The sequence below is a fragment of the Anas platyrhynchos genome, chromosome 2 (assembly GCF_047663525.1).
Source record: "Anas platyrhynchos isolate ZD024472 breed Pekin duck chromosome 2, IASCAAS_PekinDuck_T2T, whole genome shotgun sequence".
NCBI classification, from domain to species: Eukaryota; Metazoa; Chordata; class Aves; order Anseriformes; family Anatidae; genus Anas; species Anas platyrhynchos.
In genome coordinates, this window is record NC_092588.1 from 119,521,035 (window position 1) to 119,546,007 (window position 24,973).

The following is a 24,973-nucleotide window of genomic DNA, read 5'->3' on the forward strand; positions in this document are numbered from 1 at the left end:
GTGCATCACCGCCCCACTGGCTCGTTGTGTGCTTTGTGTTTAGCAGCACGTATTTATGACATGGTGAGCGAAGAATGAAGTTTAACTCATGTCCTTAACTAACCCTTAAGCGAGGGATTAACTGCCTACTGCATTCTTCTACCAAGTATTAATCACTTAGCATTATTTTCATTTTTTTAAAAGTCCTTTGTTTCCGTAGTATGTCAGTACACAGTTTGGTTTGAAATCAGGGGTGTTCAGGGGTTGCTGAAACATTAGTCATGGCATTACTGCTGTCGGGCTGACAAGGGACCTGTTGTGTTATGGCTTTGGGTGAAGGAAAAACTGCCTGCCGATGCGCTGCAGTTCAGTTATCGACGTTCACTCCGTCTTCACAAACCTGTCTTCCTGGCTGTGGTAGAGTTAAAAAAATAATTACAAGTTTTTCAAAGGATCACCCACATACACATGGTATGAGAGTTCTTTTCTTTGTTGGTTTCATTTTATTTGTACATGACTCATTCTTGGCAAAATGAGTGAGCCTCATGAGCCTGTAAAAATTCTGTTTGGATTAAATGATTTGCATTAAATGATTTATAACTGCAAGAAGGGTTTAATATTCCTGTAATTCCTCAAGGAAAAACAAACCGATCTTAGTCTTTCAAGTAGCTGTTGCCATCGCGCCTGTGCCTTCAGCCGCCATCTTCCTTCCAAGTCGATAGCTGCTGGTGGGACCCTTGGTATTGCCCCTTCCCTCCCCGCCTCACGACTTCTGGACCGGTTGGCGGTGGGGATGCACTGCCACCTTCTTCCTTGCACATCCTTCTGAGCGTGACCACAGGTCACAGAATGTGTGGCTCCCCCGTACTTGCCATCAGCAAGACGAAACCTTTCAGTGACACATTTCTGAGACCAAACTCCCCTGGTTGTGTAGGACAGTGCCCATCGCTTCCCTGCCGGCACCCAGCTGCGTGCTCATCCCTGCGCCCTCCCTGTGGGGCTGCCTCCCCGAGCCCAGAGACTGCAGGCTGCGCTGCCTTCAGCCTCCGGTCGCACGGAGCCCTCCTCCTCCTCCTTCTCCTCCTCCTCGCCGTGTGCCGGGCCGCCACGGCAGGATTTTCCCCTCGGCAGCCCCGCTGAGCGGCGTTGCGGCCGGAGGTGAGCGGCGGGCGGGCGGCCCCCGGGAGGGGGGGAGCCGGGTCACGGCCTCAGCCCGGCGGCGGCGGAGGGGAGGAGGCGGCGGCAGGCTGCCGGTAAGGGGGCTGGGGGCCGGAAAAGTTTTGTTTTTGTTTTTGTTTTGCCTGTTGAAGTTGTGTCCGACTTCCCCGACCGGCAGCCTGCGGAGCGCGGAGGGAGGCTGGCAGGCTGCGGGGGACGGGATGGGACGGGACGGGACGGGACGGGACGGGACGGGGCGGCACGGCGGCACCTGCGCTGCCCAGCCCGGGACCCCGGCACCGGGAACGGCACCGGGAAAGGCACCGGGAACGGGCAGGGCAGCGGCGGGGCAGGGCAGGGCAGGGTGCGGCACGGCGTGCCCCGGGGGCTGCCCGCGGGGCGCTGCGGGGTGGTGTCGCGGCTCGGCGCCGACACAGGGCGCTGGGCTTCCCCGGTTGCTGTTTCCCCAGCTCCGGCCTCGGAATAAGCCTTAGAGAAGAAGCGGAGCAGAGGGTTTGTTGTTTATGAGGAATTTTCCGCGGTAAGGATGGCATTTTTAGGAGGCTTGATCGCGATCGGTGCAATGCCGTGAGGGAGCAGCGCTGCCTTACGATGAGATCCTGGGGTTCCCTCCTTTACTTTGAGCACTGTATCACGTAAATCCTTGATCGTATAGCCTTTTTAAAACCCACCTCACCGTGGCGAGAAGCTGGGCTAAGGCAGTGGGAAGCACAGCCCTTGGTTTTGTCCCAGAACAGCTGTTGAAGGGACAACAACAACAAACGTTTTGTGAAGCTGGATATGCCTGCTTCCTTCCTCACCAGCCCTTTATTTATTTATTTATGTTCCTACTAACCGGCTCTAAATCGCCCTTCCTAACAGTCCCAGGCCACTTGAAATAGCCTCAGCTTTCCTCCAGCTAATTATGACCTTCGGGTGAGTCCGTGCGCTCCCCTGTTACTCGCTGACTGTGGAGCAACCTGCGGTGACACCGAGGTCTCCGCCGCCTGATGCTCCGGACAAAATGCAATCGTTCCATGGTTCTGTCCTGCAAGAGGGGGGATGTGACTGCGGTTCGTGTCAGCTTTTAGCTGTACAGGCTGTGAGGTTCAGGGCTGAAATGGCTCAAACCAAGGTCTGCTAGAGTCAGTGGAAACCCTCCAAGTGTGATTTTAAGGGGTTTGGATCAAGTCTTGCATGAACCGGTGTCGAGCACGTCGTGGCTCCTCTGAACTGGTCAGTGCTTTTGTAATCGTTGCATATCCAAGTCATTATATAAAGCCAAATTTGTTGTGTTTTCTCCTTCTCTGTGCGGGAATGTTCTTGCAGTTTGCTGAATAGGAAGCACACTTGGTGCTTTGGTTCACCCTCTTGTAGGATGTGGCATTAATTTTATTATACAATCATTTCCATTTATGTGAGGACCCTGTTCATGCTTTTTTCCAAATTTCTCCCAAAGTAGGAGACTTAGTAAAAGTGAATCTGCTTTCATCGAAGGCTGTTGCCCTGGAGGACAGGTTTCTTTAGGTATTTTTCCAAGAGTTAATGGCAATGGAACAACTGAAGTCATGAGACGTGCTTTCTCTGATGTGCGTATTGTACTTCCCTTGTTCCGTATGCTGTTGTTACCTGCTTGTTTTTTTTTTTTTTTTTTTTTGTTTTTGTTGTTTTTTTTTTTAATGTGGAAGGGAGAAAGTTGCAAGTGGTAACATATACTGGTGCTTCTTAAAGAAGCTTGCAGAATAACACATACCTGTGGTACACATATATCCTCCTGGCTTCCCTGTTGATGATGAGCAGGATTTTTCCTCTTGGCTTTATGTAAAAATCCAGCCAAGAGAAAAGCAGGGAGGAGAAGGATTACTAAACTTAAATCATGGAAGGTTGTCAGAGTTTATTGTCTAATGTAGCCTGTCTTGAAATTTGATTCTGTTTGGAAGGGAACCAAGAGATGAAACCTCAAAAAAGCCACCTGATTTGAGGCAGGACATCCTCCAGCAAGAATCTCATTTGCTACAGGAAGGGTGAGACCAGGAATTTTGGCTTGCTGGAAAAGGAAACTCTGGAGCTCATTATCTCTTCTCCATCATATTCTGGTTTACTGATTTGGGGTTTGCTTATAACTAAAAGTTGAGGAAGGCAAAAGAGGCATGAATATGAAGAAGCTCAGGTAAATAGCCTGGGATGAGGGAAGCCATTAGAAGGAAGGCAGCACAATTTTTATGGGTCCTCATGTCTTGGATTTCCTTATCGGACTTGAGAAGCACTAATTCTTCCAGGCAAACAAATTTGCTCTTTAATTGGAGATCTCTGTCATAGCAGAAGGCAGAGCTGTAGAGCAGGGTGCAGAGTAGCAATGCGGAGATGTGTTATTTCTTCTGTCGTGTCCTTTTGCGTGCTGGATTTCCAAAATAGATGAGAATCTGGCATCTGGAGGAAGGGAGGAGGTATGGTGAGGGCTGTCCTCCCGCCCACATGGAGTGAGGCAGAAGATGCATTGGCTTATGGAGTGTATGGTCAGGATCTAAATTTAAGAATTTTCTGTCAGAGGGGGCCAGCCAGGAAAGATTTCCCTAGTATTTTCACTGTTCATCTTTGTCCCCTCCTTTCTGAATTTTGGAAATGGTTGCATATACAGTACTAGATTCTGTCCTACATGGCTCTGTTTGAATAAATGAATGCTGTCCAGTAGTTCCAGGTTTGCAACAGCAGAATCCTGCTAGGCTGTGAAGGTACTCCTTGTATCTGCTTACGTGAAGAAAGGCCCCCGAGTCTTTGTGGAAGTCTGTACTGGCAAGTGCAGTGTAGGTATGTAAGTCTGGGGGTTTGCTTGAATTAATTTAACCCATCAAAAGAGTAAGCAGAATAATCAGCATGGCTTTTAGCAAGACCATACTGCTTTTGATGCTTTTTGAACTTGTCATTGAGCAGTGGAGGAATACTCTGTCTTCTCTGGGACGAGTTGGGATTTTTTGTATTTTACAGGGATAATAAACGAGTAACGCATGTATTACAAGAAGCTTTGTTATGAAAATGAAGGGCAGACTATAAATAAACATAATTTCTGTGTAAAGATTAAAGAATTTTATTTCAATTCTCTGTTATTTCATCAGTTGTTTGTGGTCCGAGATGACATTTTGAATAAAGTAAATGAATCTTGCATAAGTTGTTTCTCTCATTTAATTCACAACATGTGAACGACATCATTTCCATTACTCATCACAACTACTTTAATCATGCTGTGGTAGGGGGACAGTGCTAGTAAAAAGACTGATTGAAAAAGTTGGTTCTGTTGTTAACCTTTTCAGTTTATGGTCACATTGCCAGGATGTGTGCAACTGCCTGCTACTAGGCAGGATGAAATTGTAAGCAAATAAAATGCCTTTTTAAAATATGAATATTAACTTGTGTATCCAATTCGGAATGCTTTTGATCATAAAAATCTCATTTTATCCTAACATACTGTAGTTTATTAGAAATTAAAGGTCCTGTAAAATTTAAACCAATGAATTAGTCAGAGAATAAAGTAATAAACTGCAGTTTAAAAAACTACTATATATCCTCACGTATCTTAAGTATACAGAAGTGTAATTTTTACTGATGAACTAAAATGGCAAATACTCTTATGTTATAATTAGATTATATGCATGAAAGCAGTGTGATCATTCTAGATTATAGAGCTGTTCTGTGTCCTCTGGTGAACCAAACCCAATAAATTAGGATTCTGTTTTCCATGGGAAGAAATAAATGGACCAATTGTCAAGCTGCGTAATAGGAAGGTAGAAAACAGGGCAAGGAGATCAGTGCTTTCTGAAGTGAATTTAAAGTCAAAATGTGAGTCTTTCTTTTTCTGGATGAGGAGGGAGTGAAGTTAGCACATGTAGAACCAGATTACTTACACATGTGTATACGCAATGCGTACTTTTTTTTAACGTGGAGACAAGATCATTAATTATTTCTACCTATTTTAGCACTGATCTTTAAATGCCTTCTGGATTACTTCATGGAAGCTGGTAGGAGTTAACTGCAATGCACAGGTATGGCAACATTACGTGGCTGTAGGACATGCTTTGGAAGAACTGTTTTGGTGTCAGAAAAGAAAGGAGCTCTTTGAGGAAAGTTAGAAGTACTTTCCAACTAAATAAGTAGTTGGATCATTGGACAGTTGCTCAGTAATTGATATCGTATTGACACACATATGGATAAACCATCTATATTAAAAATACTAACAACAAAAATAAATTTATATGGGTTAGAACAGCTTTCATCACCACCGCAAGACTGCTTCATGGTGTCACATGTGACATGTTTGCTCTCATTACTTACAGCTGTACAGTGTTCTTGAACTCAGGGCCTTTGCCCCTTTCGTGCAGACCTTCACATCTTTCTTCCACCCTCTTGGTCTTGCACCTTGGCCTCCCTTAGTATGTTTTTAACTCTGCCTCCAACCCATGACTTGGCATCATTTCCCTTGACCTAGCTATGCCCACTACTTGCCAGATGCTTCGGGTGAGCTGTATGTCAGCAGGAGTGCTGCTGCTACTGCTGCTTGGTTTCCTACCTAGAAAAAGAATGAGCACTAATACATTGGAGGAATTTCATCCTTAGCATTGTTTTTTTCTTCTGGCCTTTAGTACAGCCTTGTCATTCCTGGTCCATCTGCCTACTTCCTTGCCACTTGACAAGTGGGATTGGCATTGCATGACACCATACCATCTGTTTTCTAGCTTTAGATTAAAAAACATATATATTTCCATGGTTTATTAATTTACTCCTCTCTCTCTTTCTCCATCTCTCTTTTATATATGTCTAACTTCTAAAAAATAGGGTGCATTTGTGCGCAAAGTGCTTTCAAGTAAGGTTAGGACCTGTAGCATTTCTGTGTAAGGCTTAGAGTGACTTTGTTCATGGCTTCAGAAAACAGAATGGTTTATCTTAAGCTTTTTTTTTTTTTTTTAAAGTCAAGTGTCTACATTATCTGCTTAGATAAACAGGGAAAGATTTTGTACAGTTGTATTTGTGTAACTCCAAAATATACATGCACATGTGCATTAAAAGAGTGTTAGCCTATAAAGCATTTGTGAAGCAAAACGAGTACTTTCATTAAATATTCATGTATAATTTTATTTGTACAAATACAGAGAATTATATCTGGAACACGGAGTACTTCATATGCCCTGTTGAACTGTATGCAATTTATGTTGTACTGTTTGGCTGATGTGACTTGCTGAAGTGATTTGGGTTATTGAAGTGCTGTTTGTGACTAAATGTAACAGCTTAGCTGGGCCAGATGACTTGGATCATCTCTTTAACTGCATAAGTTACTGATTATTAAGGTTATAATGTCAAGCACTAAGGAAAAGAAATACTAGAATTAAGGTTGATTATGTAGCCTTCATTCCAGGATCTTTGAGAATATGCAGATAAATCAAGGTTTAGAGTCCATGGACAGCACAGCTTCACTATTCAGGGTACTTAGTGTGTAGTGATAGTTGTATTTGAAAACTGCAGCTCCTATAAACTTTGTTTCAATCTATGAAATTTCTGAACAACAGATCCCAGGACGTGCAGTTGGCTATGTACATTATGGGGAGCATGTGGTCTGTGACTGCAAGTTGCACGTGTAACCATAATTTGTCACTGATTATTGTGAATTTTGAGTTGAAAACCACTTAGAAGATGTCCACCAAGAAGGTATCAAACCTTATTCTCCAGTTTAGCATTCAACTGTTGCAAGCTATTGTAAGTGTTGTGAGTGGGTCACACATGCACTGCCTGGTGGTCTCTGACAGGGTCCTTTCCAAGGAGCGGATGGTGGCACTGTGTTTTGTGAGGCAGAAGGATCTGCTGCTGTGATGCTTTCAAGAGGCCTCACATCAAAAAACCCTCTGTTGTTTTGGAGAAGTGCTCGCTGTCCTAGGAAGTTAGGTGTGAGTAAGGAGGACGTGGGCTGGGGCTCAGCTCTGCCTGCTGCCAGTGTTCACCATTTCTGGTCAAACGGCTGGGATCCAACCTGTCAGCTGTGGTTGTGGAGCATTTCCCCCCAACTGCCTAATGATAAATTCTTCATTATTAAGCCCTTCCTTTTTATCTTTCTTATGAGAGACAGGAAGGGTTAGTGCCCAGTGACCAGGCTTTGGCAGCACTTTTTATCTGCTGCTGAGGGGCTTTTGTAGCTCCAAACCAGCCAATGTGACATGGACAAAGCCTTTCCACCCTGTGTAGGCCATGCTTCTGATCTGATGAAATCAAAGCGACAAGCAAGCCCCAGACTGGGGGGTCGATGTGCCAGGCTGGACCTCTCTTTGCCCCAGTCTGTTTGGGTTTGATGGGCTGCCATCCACGGATCATCATGGGGCAGGCACGTGGCCAGCTGGCTGTGAGGGCTGCAGTCCATGGGTCATCATGGGGCAGGCACATGGCCAGCTGGCTGCAAGGCGCTGAACTTCTGCTGGTGACGGGGCCCTCCTGGGGATAGGGCAGCCCCAGCTGCAGTCATTTCTGCAGCCAGGACCATACCTCTGCCTTCAGGCTTCCTTCCACTGGCTTCCTTACAGTGCCTGTTACCTGGCATGGAGCTATGCACGTGGAGTATGCATGCTTTCTTCTGTCTTTAGGTCTTCTGAAATGCCTGATAGCTGGTAAATTCAAGAAGCTGAATGAAACTTTTTTTTTTTTCTCCCAAATACTTGAAAAGTTTCTGTGGAGCACAAATAAACTTTGGCACTCTCTCTCCATCTTTTTCCCTTTATGACTAGGTTTTCACAGAAATAACGGGTTAATTCATGACATATTGGCCTTGCTTGCCAGATTACAAGCTCTGCTCCAAGGAATAGGAGAACTCAAGTAGATGAAAGAAAGTCTAAAGTTTTGCATAAAGAAACAAACAGAAAAAAACAACCAAACAAACAAAAAACACAGCTCATTCATTTGGGTACTTACGCAGAAATGGCAAGACTGCTTTGACTGGTTGAACACTAGCACATGTTGCACAGAGAAGGTTGCACTGTCGCCATCATTGAAGATAGTAAAAACCCTACTGGATGTGGTCCAGGGTGTGAGGTGGGTGAGCAGGGGGCTTGGACTAGATAGTCTCCAGGGATGCTTTCCAGTCACAGCCACTCTCTGACTGAAACTTTCCGAAAAAGTTCATCCTGAGATGGACAGTCTGATATGGGGAAATTCAGTTCACATGTTTAGAGCATGATTGAAGTAATAAATAATTTAAGATAGATCAATGTGATGGGAAGCGTAGAGCACACTTTAAAAATAAGCTGGTCTACCAGTCTTGCCTATAATAAATTCAGGGGAGTCAATAAAAATATTATGAATTCATACCAAAATAACAGAGAGCAAAGCTTACCACTTCTGTCTACACAAACAACTTGAGCCGTTCTGCGACTATAAAAATGTCCTACACATATTTTCCATGTGAGTGTTGAAGTTACCAGCATGTTTCAAACTTAGAACCAGAATTCATACTCTTGCCTTTGCACATGTGGGACCGGTGTGCAAGATCAGTGCCTTTGAGCCCGTATAAAGAGCCATATGGGCATAAAAAAGTAGCCAGAACTTAACTGAGCTTAGGAGTAGTTTTCTGATCATGCTTTGTTCACAGGAATGTAAGCATAAAAAGCCAAATTTACATAAGCAAACTACTCCGTGAACCCTTGCCCTCCCCTCTCCCTTGACCTTTGCTGCCCAGCCTGGCTTCCAGAGTTTTTCCAGAGGTCTTTTTCTTGGGTTACATGTTTCTCTCCAGTGAGAAACCCAACTTCTTAAAGCAAAAAGTGGTAGAGTTGTAGCCACAAAACCTGAAATCAAGCAATCTACCCTCTCCCGTTACCAAACCTAATGAGACAGCCCAGTGGGGACCACTGTGGGCAGTGGCTGACAGCCAAGGCATTTGCCAGTCACCTCCTTACCTTTGCTGGTAGCTTGAGATCATCCACAAGCAGCTGCTGCAAACTTGTGCCCGAAACATAAGTTCATGTTAGTTTAACCTGTATTTTGTTGCAATACTGCAGGCTGATTTTTTTTTCTAAAAGCTTTCGATTTCTCAGTATTTTTTACATTTATTTCCTCAACTTGCAAAGACCAGCAGGAAGGCTTGTCGGCAGTTCACCTTGGAGGTGGAGGGCAAAAGGGAAGTGGATTGTTGACAGGATGGTGCTTGCTGTCTGGGCAGGCATAACATGCAGTAAAATGTAAGGCTTGGGCTCCCCTTTGGGATGTTCAGCTTTGTGCCAAGTTACAACTTGAGCTGAGTCTATTCAAAGCATGTCTGTGTAGATACATCCGTAGTCCATTTTGATGATCATAACTCTGCAGCTGTATTAATGAAATCATGGAGAAGGAAAGGTATTTAAAGGAAGAGCTTTACCGTTTGTAAGTGGAAACTTAAAAGATCAAATCTACAGTCTATTTTTTTTTTAATGTTTTGTTGCTAAGGGTTTCCTGATACATCATACCTATTCTTGTTGATACTTCTCTAGGTTTTGTTCCTTTAAATAGCTTCGGATGAGCATCCCATAATTTTGCAAAGATCTCTTCAAGTCAATGAAAGCCATTTGTGAACATGGGTAGCTGGAAGAAGCAAATGTACTGTAAGCTCTATGCAGTCCTGAGACAGGCTATGTTTAGGAAGTGAGAGCAATATAATATTACTGTTTGCTTTTTAAAGTTATATGATCTAAAAGAGTTTGAAACAATTTGCAGATTAGGTTTATGAAAACATCAGTGTCGTTTTGTCTTCCTTAAGAGTAAAATATTGAAGGCCAGAAAGAGCAGTATACAGGAAGAATTTGAGAGATTCAACTTGGCAGATGTTGCAAGGCATCAGATAGAATAGGACTGAGATTTACCTATTACTGTGTGGAGCTTAAGACCTGCAATCTCTGCTAGGAGATCCAAATTTCACAACACTTGGGTGATGGTGTAACAGGAAGAAGGGTGTGGGTAAAACTACAGAGCGACATATGAGTAATTCAAGACCTCACCTGTTTTCCCATCTGGAGAGAAGGGCTAAGTGGGGAAAGCAGATGGGCAGCTCAGAAGTTACAGTTTAAATGCTTACTTTTGAGTTTTTAAAAGAGAGCTTATCTGTATTGAGGATAATCTTTGGGGATTCACATTTGTTATACACTTTTTGTAGTTTTGGATGGAGGCTGTTTTATCGAGTCAGAAAAAACAATGGCAGGTGTTACTCCTTTTTATAAAATATCAGAATGGAGAATCTAAGCTACGAGAATGTAGCCAACAGATGCCAGCAGACTTTGTGACACTTTGCTATTAATTTCCTTAAGATGTGTTTCTTCAGTAATGTTCCTAATAGTGAATTGTTAATATCAATGGAGTGGAATTACTGTTTTATTTCAAAGTGCAAAATCTTGGTGAGCTTCAAAGACAGATCATCAGTTTAAATAGTGCCCCGAAGTGTTATGTCATGCAAAAGAAGTTACGATCCCAGCAATGATATTTGAAATTCAGTCAATATTGTGTATCTTTAAATGTGTATTTACACATTTTCCTGCAATATTTGAAGCCAGGGGTCAGGATCCAAAAATGAAACTTAGTATGTAAGTACAGCAGAGATTGGCTTCAGTGGTTCTTATTGCCTGAGAAAGGGGAAAGATGAAAATAAAGATAGGTGAGCAGTGAACTGAAGCTTAATATTTTCCAAAGTTCAACAGTTTTGTGAGGAAAATGATCTGCTACAGTGTGCTTTTAAGATGAAAATCATTTTATCTACAGTACTAAATTTGGAATCAGTATATCCAGCCATCTGCATCCGTATATATGTCAAGCCTAATATCTTGATTTAGGGATAAAATTTATACTGAGCTCTTGCTTGTTTGTTTTTGTTTTGTTTTGTTTTGTTTTGTTTTGTTTTTGTTTTGTTTTGTTTTTGTTTTGTTTTGTTTTGTGTGTGTGTTTTTTTTCTTCTTCAGACTTTTGATATATCACTTTTTTTTTTTTTTTTCCTAATGTAAAATGGAATCTCATTAGTGACTTTTGTTGCATTTCTTGTTTACTGGTATCTTTGTGAACAACTTGGTGAATTTTTTTGAAAACTCAGCTTAAGAATCCTTTTCTTATACCTTTACATGTCAGTTAGCCAGTGGTTGAAAGTAATTAATGCTCTTCCCTTTTTAATCAAAGCTGTATCTGATCAACATTATGTAAATCAATAATTATAACAGAAACTACCAAATTAACATATGGTATTCTTTTGTTTTCTCTGGATGTACAGCATATCAGATACTTCTATAATATAATAAATGTGTTATATATTATATATGAATATTTTATAGATCAATATCTGGATTCTGTCAGTAAATGCATTATATTTTTTGAGTTTAAGATATAATTTGTTATTTCATTTTCTGTCAAAATTTATCTTGAAGTTCACGTTTCTGCTGAATTACCTGTTGCTAGTTAGGAATAATATTGTCACTTTGGTTAACATATGGAATTGTGACATTATGAGGGTGCCTTGGCTTTGATGTTTCCCTGACGGGTTACCTGCTTTGAACCGGTTGTGTAGACAGTAAAATCTGGTTGTCTGCTTGGACAGACAGGACAGATCCCTGTTTGGTTAGGCCATTATTAAATTGGAGGAAGTAACTGGAATTGGTAAAGCAAAGACAGGCATGGCAATAATACAGGAAGAAAAAAATGAAGCAATGCACTATCAGGCAGAACGCTGTCTCTTTGCTGATAAGATTTATGGCTGTAAATAGAGGTCATGACGTCGCTCTGTGGAGATCACAGCTTTTCTCAACCTTGTACCATTTCCCTATGGCTCACATATGACTGGTTCTAGAACACCATGTTCCAGCTCTGTGCTCCTCACTATTTATTATTTTTTCTGACCAGAAGAGATTAAACAGGAGAGAGTTCAGGGAGGAGCTGGAAAAACAGTAAAGGGAGTGAAAGGAAAATGGCATTAGTGAAGACTGAAAGGTGCCTACGTAAGTATATTGGTGACGTGTCTAAATTGTCTGCAAATATTTGTAAAGAGCAACTGTAAAAAGTGAAAGTACTTTTGATTTTTAATAACAGGATCTTTTATTCGAAGGAACACAAGTAAGACTTTGGGCTGGGACGGTGTTATTACTTTGGAAGTAAGTGATCGATGGGAAACATTTAGATCTAAGTTGTATAAAGCGTCAGCAGCTGTATGGTATAGAATGAAACTACTCCAATAGGATGAAGGATAGACAGCTACTGCAGTCCCCGCTGGTGTGACTATTTTGATAGTTGTGAGATGTTTTGGTTTTGTGTGTGTTGAACACTAAACAATGCCTTTGACCTAATTTAAGTGTAGTATAACATTGAGAAAATTAACTGTTTACATCATGAAAAGAAAAAAGGAAAGTACATTGAAGTATTTCCTGTTGTTTTATTTTTCTTAATGAAACATTTGCTATAATATAAAGCCAAACAGCAAAAGTCTGATTTTATTTCGTTTGCCTAATGTGGGTGTATATAATACTGAAAGAGCCATGTGACTTTTTAGATGTTATTTAATTTTCCCTTTCAGCTTTAAACTGTGGCAGTTAAAGTACCCTAAAGGGGTCTTTATTCTGGTTGAAGTGCTCAGCCTGTGTTCATGTTTTCCTCCTCCTTCTTTTCTTTATGGCAGTGTTTTCAGTTTTGAGGATTATTGAGGAAGAAGTGTCATCTTTTCTGTTAAGATCATTGTCAAGTAAAGCTACTCGATGCCTTTTCAGTGATCTTAGCAATCATCAATCAGCCAAAAAATGAGCAGTACCACTTAGAACTGCAGGTTACATATGCATGTGACCCTGATTCAGAAGTGTAAGTGTCTTTAATTTAAGAAACTTGTATGACAGGTTATGTGATCCTTCCTGGGCTTGCCTGTCTCACTAGCTGTCTGGGTCTTTTCTAAAAAACGCTACTTAAGATGTTAAGAAGGTTTTTTTTAAAACTTATGATGTGAAATCACATCATCTCAAAAACCTGAACTGTGAATAACAATATGTAAGTTGTAGATTGGTCAAAGCATGGGAGACTGCAGTTCAGCAGTGTGCAAGGAGAAAAACAGAGGGAAGAAACGGGAAAAAGAACCTCTGTCTCCATGCCAGAACTGTCAGATTTGGTATATATTCCAATCATATATATATATATGAATATTATATGTATAATACTTTTATTATATATATGATGTCTACATATTATTGCTTGATCCATCACTCCCCAAAATGTGGTGGCCATACCCCGCCTTGAACGGAGGTTTCATTCACAGTTTCTATGGTAAAAATTCAGTGCTCTTTACAACTTCCCAAATCTGACATGACTGTTTCTTGCTCGTGTCAGAGCCACCACTTGGACAGATGCTAAGATGTCACAGGATGTCACAGAGATCATCAGCCTACATTTAATTTTTCTTTTAAAATGGCGTATGAGATTTGCAGATGTCTGGGAGGTTGCTCAGAAGGGCTGGGAGCAGATTGTTGCAGGCTAAGACCTTACAGACTAATGGTATTTTGAATGGACATCATATAAGCATATTTTTCATAACCTTCATTTTCCGTTTGTGCCAGAATAAGTCTCGGAGCCTAACCATGAATTTGAAAACATATAATGAAAGGGGGGATATTTCACCACAGTCAGTGATTGGAGATGAATTCCCCAGCAATAAATTCTCAAAGTATAAAAGAGGAAATATGCTAGAAGTCTTCTGATAACATGTAGTAAAAAAGAGAAGTTTGACTGCATGCTACAATGTTAGATTTACTGTACCATTTCCATCCTGATTATCAAGATCTGGAGTTTCAATGGCCTGGATTGTTTGTAAGTACAGTAACCCATCGAGAATAATGAAATAACCGTGGCCTGTTTCCATTGTGTCATCCAAATGAAAAGCCCTCTTCCATTTGTTTTTGTATTTATGTACAATTGTATTTGTCTGTTTGTCCGTAAATGATGCTTTTCAGGCATATGAAAATAGAGAGAGTCTTTCCAAGATCTTCCAACTTATTTTCATCTAATTATGGTTATTTTCTATAGCTTTTATAATTTTAACACTTTATTATGAAAAAATGCATGTAACTGATCCAATTTGCAGTGCTGTCTGTTTACCCATGTTGGAAATTATTCTTTAACTCTGTGTGTTTGCTTTTTTTAAGGATATCATGACTCATTATTTACTCATGGGTAATCATCTTTAGTAAACACTGCATCTTGTGAGAGCTAATACAGAGCTGCGTGTGTATCAGTTAGAAAGAGACCCTTCGATTCAAAAGCTCCTGCCAGCTGTCACCCCCACAGCTAATATCACCTCATAATACAGAGTTAGTTACAAAATACCAAAATAATGGCTGTGTTTAGAGAAACATGAAAGCCTGCGAGTAAAGCAAAACTCAGGAACATGGAGGAATTCAGGTCTGCAGCAAAACATACTCAGGCATATAATAGTGCAGATTTATATTTTGTGCTTGATACCTCACTACTATGTTTGGCTGGTATTTTACAATTTTTTCAACTAAAGAAAGCAAAAAACCCTGCATAAAATAAAAAGAAAATAATTTAATCCTTTGCTTTTCCTGTTATGAGAAAGGAATACTTTGTCTCTATTTCCAGGATCTTTCCTTAAAATGATATTCTAGGTTTAGATTTTGAATCATTCCCTGTGATGACTCCCTCATTTTGTCTCCTATTTATAAAAGGAGTGAAAAGATTTAACTCATGAATTTTTCATGTGGACTACAGACTTGCTGTTCGGGGACGAATTCTGTCCTCGGAAGTCGGTGTCTCTGGTTGGTTGTCTGAGTCAATGGGAGCCTTGCAAATGTATTTCAGCGTAGTACCAAGACTTCAGTGCTTTGTTTCTGTCATACATATGGGAGCAAGAATTAAGCAGATGATAGATAAACTGATTGTAGAAATAGATAGGAAATAGAGGTTCGTTTTCCAGTCCAACATGCTGCTGCCAGTACTGGAGCAGGAGTAAAACCATTACTCACTGCCCTGCGGGAGCTGCACCCTGCAATGAGTGAGTACCATATTTTTAAATATCTAGTAACATCATGAAAGGCTGAAGTCAAAGCAGAAGTTCAGATCTTAATTAGTGAAACTGCCTTTCCTTCTTCAGCGCCGTGAGCCAGAAAAATCTGATTATATTTTAAACTTTCAGAAACGGGCTTTTTCGTTTCACTTCTCAGCGAAACAAAGAGGGAGGCAAGTGCAGGGAGCTGCTTCATGTGCGGTAAGGGGCTGCTCTCAGGTCTGTAACATGTCCACCAAGTTTTACGTTTAGGGCAGCCCTTGCCCCTGTATTCTTTTGGCCTCCAAGATTTTCTGTACTTTGAAGTTACTAACCGAGTTAACCTTTGACCAAGAATTTCAAAATCACCTCATGAAAAGCTCTTCCGTGTATGCTGCCTGATAAATGAAAATCTCTCCTATGCTTATAGGACTCATAAAGCCTCTGCAGAAAAGACTGCAGGCTTTATTAAATCTGAATTGCAGTTTTTCTGTATAATCCTTTTTAGGAGGAGGCATCCCAGTTAAGCGTATGAAGTCCTTCCTTGCTTTTCAACCTCTAGAATGTAAATCTGGGCTTAAGTAGTTACAGGGGAAAATGTTGGTGGTGCTACCATGATAGGAGCACCTTGCCCCCAGCAGGGGTCTCTCTGGGAGATAAGAGATTGCACTCAGCAGTACTGTCTCAGAACCTGCCTGAAATAAAATTGGAAAGCAATCTGAAAGAAAATGAAACAGAAGTACTTCACCCCTCCCCTCCCCCCATGTTTTTTGCACCAAGACAAATTTAAGGCTGTTGTTTGACTAATTCAGCATCTATTTTCTGAAAAACAAAACAAAACAAACAAACAAAAAACAACAAGGCACAACATCAGCAGGTGCGAATTGCACACACGGTTCTCTCAAACCACTGACACAGTGGGTCTCCTTAACCTCTGTACAAACTCTTGGTGGAAGACAGGGATCCCTTTCTGGTACATGGTATATCTTGTGTCTGAGCTCCAGTCACCGATCTCTGCTTGAGCATCCCGAGATTTGTAAACACATTTGTTAGTGGCTTTGTGGATTTCTGTCCTTCTCATGCCATTTTTCTGCAAATTTCCTTGTGATGCAGTCACTGGGAAGCTGGCGGGTTTGCTCTTTGTAAGATGATAGCTGGGAGCCCGGTTCCTGTGGGCTGTACAGTTCAGAAAATGCCCGATTCTCCCTCAGGAGAGGGGGTTTTCAGGCTGATGGGCAGTCTACAGGGCCACCCCCCAGTGCTGTCAGAGGGGTGAGGGCATGCCTCTGATGGAGCAAGGTGGAGATGGCTGCTGATAGCCCTCTTTGGAAGCATCCCAGTAGGGCGCTGTTAGTGCTCGTTTGGGAGGTGAGATGTACCTGTAAGGAACATGCTGTCTCGTAACGGCAGTGTCATTTATTATCGGATACACAGTGTGGGAAGGCAGACATGACACGAGCTATCTGCTGCTAGCAGAATAATGCTGGATGATATTTTTAAGAGAAATCGTAAACATGTTTGGCATATAGACATCATAAAGTGTCTCCTGTAAGGCTCATTTGTCCAGTATTGCCTAATCAATTCGTCTAGAGATTGTTGTTTTTGAAGGTTTGATTTCTTTTATGCTTCATGTCTCATGCTGGCACTCCAATGTCTGACTGATGAGGTCTTTTTATGCTATGTGCTATATGTGTAGCCCTTATGAACTTGCAAAATCACTGGATTTTAATCAAGTGCTTCTTTGAGTACTGAATCCTAAATATGCAGACTTGTTGGCACTCAGAGAGCTTTATTTATCTATCAAAACACATTAAAAACAAGTAAGTCTATCGGAGCTGGCTATCTTGAAAGGGTTAGGATTAAGATACCAGATTTAGCCTGCGGCAGCACTGAGAAGAATAATGGTAGACAGATGGACAGAAAGATTGGGAAATAATTGACTATTAATTTAAATATTTTGGGGTTATAAACTCACTTTCCACCAGAACGGGTCTGTCATTACCTGTTTGCTCTTTCTGAGCAGTTCCCGATCTCTCTGAATCCACTGTTGTATGCAATTCTGAGAGTCTTTTCATGGATAATCGTGGCTGTGAAGGTTGCACATGGGTGACCAGGGCATCCTTGGAGCTATGTGAAGGTGTTGGGTCAGGAGCTCTGCAACAAGGCTTGGTCAGTTCACAAGCGTGAGTTGTCTTTGCAGCCATGGTGTTGAAAATCAGAATGTATAAAAAATTAGGGATTGTACCTGGCTGAAACTTAGGGCAAAATAGGCACTTTAGATACATTTATAGGTATTCTGTAGATATTTTTACTTTCTGTATCATGCCTGGGTGGTTACAAAAACAATGATGTCTATAGCTACTGGTTTCCTTGTTTGTTTCCTTTTTTCTTAAATTCATTAAAAGAAAAAGAAAAAGAAAAAAAAAGGTATTATGGGATTACGCTAGCAAAATGTATCGACCTTTTTTTGATTTTTGAAATCCCATCTCGTAGTGGAATTTCCTGGATTTTTTTTTTAATCTTCTAAATGATTTTCTGCGGAGAGTTGAACTGCTCATAGAGGTTCTTAGACTTAAAATATGAGCTGTGCTAAACAAACAAATAACAGTGCCTGTCGAAGCCCGTTGAATTGATGTCTGCATAGCAACATAAACACAGCACAGCAGAAGACAGTAGTTGTGGAAAGGACCTGAGGAATCTGAGAAGTCTCTCCTCCTTTGCTGCTAAAATATCTCAAAAATGGAGAGAAAGCTGATAAAGCACCCTACCCACTTTGTTGGAGACAGCCAGCATACTGTATAAAAGCGAAAGTTTAGCTTTTGGCTTACATAATAGAAAGGGGGAAATGTCACTGCGGATTATACAAGTTGTACTAAATGCTTGTCTATTAAAAGCAATTTAGTTTTTTCCTGCTGTGCTGGCATATAGAGCTGCTGTCTTCTGTGCCGTAGTGTTAAACCGACACAATTTCAGCTATGTTCATTTTTTATTTTTTCAGAAAGTTTATGGCTGTCAGTCACTTATGGAAGTGGCTGGGAATTACTAATGCAGAAACTGTGCGACAAGGAAGCAGCTGCTTTCCCGCTGGTGTCTGCTTTTTGTTGTCTGTGAGTGTGAGTGCAGGGTTTGGTGCTGGGCAGCAGAAGCAACAGCACGTGGACTCAGGGCAAAGCAGAACGAGAGACTTGTGGAATGTCAGTCCTTCAAGCCATGCAAGGCAAACTGCTGTTAATGAGAGTATTGCTGGGTATATTTGGGGGAATTTTGACCCTTAGCATTTATGTGCAGCAGTGGAAATATGATCTGTTTGGTTTAATCTTCTGGAGGTGCAGTTCTTGAACTGGTCTGATACAGCTAGCATATGTACCCCCATGTCGAAAAGTAGACAAACTTTCATTACTATTTTGTTTTTTTCATCTAAAATACAGGAAAAAGGTGTTCAGTTGTGAGGAATATAAAATATTTCCCCATGTAAGGAAGACACTTATTTTTGTGTGTTATTGCATGTGTTTATTCCCTTTGTTCCAGCCTTGTCAGTTGAAAATATTTTCTGTGGTGTTTTGTTTTGTTGTAGGGAAAAAAAAAAAAAATGGTCTTTTCATTTTCTCCAAATTATGGTGCTACTTTGATAATAGTTACAGGAATTTATTTTTTTGCTGGCTTTTGATACTAGATACAGGATCGTGAATTTTCAGAAGTGACTCATGATTTGGCATAAGTCCATTTTAGCGCGTAACCTAAAACATCTGAAAGATGGTATTCAGTTCTTACTGGAAACAAGGTTCCATTAAAGATGGTCTTGTTTTCCTGAACTCCAGACAATTCTGTCTGGATAACAATATTCTCTATAATTTTACTGTCCTTACAGCACCCAGTGATGTAGTGGCTCTTTCTCCTTTTTGCTTGCAGTTAGAGATTGTGATGCTACGAGCAGGTGATCAGGCAAGAGCAGACGTCAGTTCCTCGGTCTGTGATTCAGCAGAGGGAGGACACTGGGAGGAGGATGCTGGATGGGGTGATGTAAAAGAGATGGGTACATATCGGGGGGCAAATGTAGAACCTCGGGAGGGTTCTCAGAACAGCAGCACTGTGATCGGGAGTGCCATTTGATGACAAATTATGTATTGATAGGAAAAAGTGGAGCACTGTGTTTATTCCTGCTGAGGAGACATTTTTCAGATCTTGTCACCAGTAAATACCTTTGAGGATAACCTGAATCAGTACCTTGTCACCGAAGCACGGCTACGAAAGCAGTCCGTAAGCATTCACTTGTTGGCATGTTTTGTTCAGAAATAGTTTCTCTGCAGTGCTAAAACAATGGTAAAAATCATTTCAAAATCATAAGTAAAAAGGTCTGATTTCAAATAGATAAGGGTAGCACAGCCATCTTTTGTGTTTACAACATGACTTTCAAGATAGCATAAGATGAATAATTCAAAAATGATTTTGGAATTCACCATGGATACATCCTATGTGACAGGTTTACAGTTCAGTATTGTTTTGAGTGAAGAAATCATGTAAAAAAATACAAGAAAATCTAGAATAATTCCATGTATCATGCAGAAGTTCATCAAAACAACCTGATAATAGCTGTCAGCATTCACTGGAAGACATGCTCATAGTTAATCGTTTTGATTCTTCATCGGTGAGGAAACCACAGAATATTCTGTCCAAGTTGCCGAAGATGCCATCCAAAATGCAGTCCAAGATTTTGATTAAAACAGAGTATGCCTTTTGCACAATGAGATGTTGTGGCTGGATCTAATTAACAATGAACAATTGGAACCACAGGAGAACAAAATAAAATAATGATTCAGATACGTTATAGAGCTTTTCCATTACATAGCCCATATGACTGATCCCAAATACTGACGTCATAGATTGAGCCTGAAATAAAAAAAAATAAAAAATAAAATAAAAAATAAAAAACAATGTTGAAATATTATATGGAACAAAAGCTCTTCTGGTTTGTAACATGAAAAAATGCAAATTTCTGTTCCATTGTAACTTAGCTGCAATATTCAGCTGCTTTGTCATATTGTACTTCTGATGCATTTGCAGAAGAGAATTCCTTCCTTATAACCACCAAGCAAAACATGCTATGAGAGCCTTTTTTGAATGAATTATAGAAATAATAAAGTAGCATATTTTGTGCCTAATATTGCCTGTGGATAATTAGATCTCTGCCTCTTCCCACTTTTCTCTCTGATTTGCTTCTCTGCCCCCTTCTGTACGAGTGGGCTTTGAGCATCTCCTTTCCCCATCAGCTCCATGCAGGCCTGGGAGGAGCGTGGAGGTGATGGTACCCATGTCTTCCCCCTGCCAATACCCCGTGTACCGTGGGTTTGTTGCACGTGCCTCATACCATCATATTTTTTCTGCACATTTCTGTCGCGCTGCCATCCTGCGTCCCTGTCCAGCTCAGGGATCCATGCCAGAAGTCAAAACATTGTAATTAATACATATATTTTTAATTTTTACATGGGAGACATTACTCAGGGCATCTGTTGCATTGGATCTGAATTCCTGTTTGCCATCTAACTGGTGGTAGTGCCTCTCTCCATCAAAGCAATTAATCAGCTGGTGTACTTTTTGTCCCATATAGCATTAGTAATTGTTTTAAGTGTTGAAGGATAACCTTGAAAATCCGGTACATACTGCCTACCAATAATTAATTATTTGCAAAATTTGAACTACGATAATTAATCACGGATCTTAGAGAAGAGTTTTGCCAAAGTAATTTCGGATAAGTTTACTGGAGTTTCTTGAATAGCGAACAGTCAGATTCTCCCATTTTCAGTAAGTTTAACAGTAAGCCAGTAGGGTCAAAAGGATCTCAGGATAACTTTACACAAAATATCTTGACTTTTTTTTTTTTTGTGACCTCTGACTCAGTATTTGATTATGAGAAGATGTAGAAATCGACTTGACAAGAACAGAAATAGTGTTATCCATTGCTAACTAAAGAGTGTGCACCATATTGTAGAACAACTTGTAAGTTAGATCCTTCTCATGGGAAACTCAAAGTGAAACTTAATGTCCTCTTTAGTGCAGATGCTTAGGTGCTTGAAGGTGTCTTTGCTTTTGCATTTCTTTAGTTGTGGGGCAAGCTGGCTGGCAGTTGGCCCATGGCTTGCTTTGGAGCATCCTCAGAGACCGATGCCACTTACACAGGTGGTCCAGCACAAACACAAGAGCGTGGTCCTTGTCCTCAGCACTGTGTTCTTCTTATTCCTTGTCATGTTTGTGCTGGTGGCACTTGACATGATTGGTAGCTGCAGCGGGCTCCTCGGTTGGTTGTTCTTCTGCTCATGCAACCATGCAGCTGCTCGACGGCTGCTGGTGGGGACTCTTTGGTCTCTGTTCCCATTTTTCTGCCAAGACTTGCAGCATCTGGCATGCTTTGGCAGCTTGCTGGGGTACATCATCTGCCTTTGGTGTGGTTTACTGCTTTGGGTTCAGAGTTTGGTCTGCTCATTTATCTCCGTGTGCTAACCGTAGAACAGGTAAATGCTACCAAATTCAGCCTGCGTAGGAGACCTTGGCAGAGACTGCAGGCATCCTTTAGGGAGGACATGCGTTTAAAATCCCTTTTATGGAAACATTGCAGAAAGGTCTGTAGCATAAATGGTGATAATACTCAGAGGATTTCTTTAAAATATGATTTTGCATATAGTATTTCTTTCAATGCATCTTTATGCATAAACCCTCTCAGTTTAATTACAGCTTTGTAAATCCCCATTATTTGTTCTCTATTAGTAATGAAGGATTTGTCTGTTGAGTTACAATGGCAAATGCCTCATAAACCTGACAGCTGAGTATTATCTGTGATATGCTGGAGGGAAAAAAAAAAAAAAAACAACACATGCAAATACCATTGTCTTTCTAAAAATACAAAAATGTAAATTAAACTTTCCTATGGAGTGTCCAAAATGTGGAAAATACCACTTTCCCTCTTTTTGATACTCATGCGTTCAGATGTTTTCAATGTGAATGATTGTACTTTTGAATCTCAGTACTTGGATTGAATTTTTCCCAGTCTTCTTGGGTAGAAATAAACATAAAAGGCTATTGCAACAGTGGTTTTGATACATCACTACCTATTTACTAAACAAATGTTAAAATCTGTCAGTTTGTCTCTTAATCAGAGTTTAGCTCAGTTCCACCCTTCATAAAAACCCTGGAGCTTCAGCCTGTTTGACCTTAGCTCCAGATAATAAAGCAAATATAATTTATTAAGGCTTTTATTCTTTTAGCTTAGCCAGAAAGTCTTGATTCAACAGTATTTTGAGTTTAGTCATAGTTGGTTATCACTAGCAAGTGTTTTTATTGTCAGTAGCAATGTTTACTGCTCTAAAAATGATGAAGAGAGGTTAGGCAGCTGTGAGGACTAATTAAGTGCAGTTGCCTTTCAGTGAAGATGTGTGATGAGGACGGTGTAGTTGTATATGTATATATTGTGCACAGGGGGACATTTTCCAAAGCACTTCTTAGCAATACCTTTTTCTATTTCGTTATCTATTTCTTATAAAGGCAACCAAAAGTGCCATTTGAGAAACACTTCCCAGCAGAGTTGCTGGCCTGATAATTATGTCAAGTTGTGCAATACTCCTTAAAATCATTATTGTACCATAAAAAAAGAAGAAATGACTCTCCTATTTAGGCTTGCTTCACTCTGACTTTCAAATGGCAGATTACCATTTTATTTCTTCTTAGGGTATTTGTGTAACTTTCCACATGTGTGCAGAGCTGAAGGATGTATTGCTTGCTCATGCAGTCTGTAGCCACATCTCTGCACTGCGCTGAGGCTGTTCACTGGGGCAAATAGGGACTTAAATGAGGGCATGCACAACACAGGTCGAAACAAAAGAAAGAAATACATCAACCCAAAACCTCAATGGGATGTTGAAGGATTAATGTGCTATGGACTAGTTCACCACAATTTGCTTTTTGTTTGTTTTTCTCTTTTTCATTAGATGCATATATTTAGCCTCTGCCTTCATAGCACTTTTTTGCTTTAGTTTTGGATGGGAGGTACTGTGAGACCTGCATTCCAGTGTACTGATGTCATGGATGTCATCTGCCATTCCAAGGAAAACCTTGCACCACTGACTCAGTTTTTACAACAAGTTCTGGGGAACGAATAAGCATTCTGGGTGTATCGCGAGTAGGTGGAGACTGCCAAGCTTTCAGCTCTGTAACATCTTGGGTTGGGATTGGCATTCAGAAAAAGATAATGTAGCAAAGTCTGTCCTGTTTCATTCCAGGACTCAGCAATGACCTGCACTGGCTGGGGATACTATACAGCAACATTTGTTGTACATTTATTCTGGCCATGTTTGTTCTGCCATCTCACAGAAAACGCCAAGGGTGAAGAAAACAACCATAATTGTTCTCATACAGTGGAGAGGGTATAAGCAGGGAAATATGTGCTTTCTGATCAAAGGTTTGAAGGTCTGAGTCTTAGTTCTCATGTAGTTTGTGCTTACTCAAGACACACAGATAACGATTAAAATCAGGTGTCTGGTTTGAACCTAAGGATGAAATTCATCTCCCCTTGTTTTGGCTGTCTCAGCTTGCCAACTCTCTGGGTTCCTCTTCAGTGAGGTGATGAGGAAATTCCAGGCAGCTGTTTGCATCTCCACTCTCAGAGATGGCAGCTTCCACCTGTAACTACAGTGTTTGTGAGGGATAAATACCCCAGTCCCCCCTCACTTTCCGTTTTGCCACCTTCGTATGTTGCATTTAAAACTTGCAGGTGCACCTAGATTTGAATATTGTTAGTGTTTTGTGACATTTTTGGTCAATACTCAGAAAAATGGCGAATGCTAATAGTTCAAAAATACATACAAAGGCTGGTTTTCAGCACCTTGGTGCCTTTCTTAATTCTTGAGCTTAGGTCAGATTTTCAAGCCTGAGGTGAGTGGAAGGTTTCTCGTTGCCTTCAGTGTGAGTCATGGCAATGGCTTTGGTAGCCCTGGGTCAGACCCTGCAGAGATGGCATCCTCAAATACCTTTCAGAGGGAAAAAAGAATTAGGTTTAAGGCATGTGATTATGTCATGCACGGAGAGAGTAGCTGCCTTTTTCTGAGACCTGCTTAGCTCTCTTGAATTTTATGCAATCCCTACATTAGAATAATATGTTAGCTTTTCTCTTTAATGGCACAAATAGTAGAATTTGCAAAAAGAGTAGAAAAATAAATGTGGTTTTGAAACAATTACTTTTAAAGTACAGTTTTTATTTTAAAAGTAAATGGATTTCTCTTTGTCCTTTTTTAAGTCAAGGAAAATTGTGACATTAATATTTATAATGTAAATACAATCTGCTGTAATGGAACTTGAAGGTCTACTAGCCAAAATAGCTTTTAATCTTGTTAATTCTTTGTTAAAGCAGAGCTTTGTAGCTGAAGTACTGGAAAAACAGGACCATAGACATTGCTATCTGTGGATTCACCAGTTGCTAGAAAGGGTAATGTTTTCTGGACAGCTTATTTGTAGCATTTCCATATCTTTGCCAGTAAAGCAGCTGTGAATTTTCAGTTGTTTAGGATGATCTTGGGCAACAGGTAACCGTAGCAGTGGTGATTGTTGGTTCCTCATTATTCCACCTCTGAACAGCAAGGGCAACCTACCTGGCTGAAAGTTAAGTCTTCTTTAGACCCCCAGAGAATTCTGGCTTGTAAATCACTGAATTCTATGATATCTCTGACATCCAGTCATCAAAAGCAGTAATAGAGGATGGCTGAGGAAAGAGGCTTGTGCTTTGCATTCAGCTCTTTCTTGGGCAGAAGGGCAGGCTTGCAGTGGTAGCTCTGAAGTGGTGCT

General features: G+C 40.8%; 1 protein-coding gene across 5 annotated transcripts in view; it reads left to right on the forward strand.

Moving 5' to 3' along the window:
• THRB (thyroid hormone receptor beta) overlaps positions 1-24,973 on the forward strand; it is a 166,492-nt gene that overhangs the window by 10,630 nt on the left and 130,889 nt on the right. Inside the window, exon 1 of one of the 5 annotated variants that reach the window (XM_072033471.1) lies at positions 1,182-1,232. The exons of the other annotated variants lie outside the window; for them this stretch is intronic. The gene's annotated coding sequence lies outside the window, so the exon portion shown is untranslated. Of the gene's footprint in view, positions 1-1,181; positions 1,233-24,973 lie in introns of those variants that run through there. 5 annotated transcript variants of the gene reach the window in all.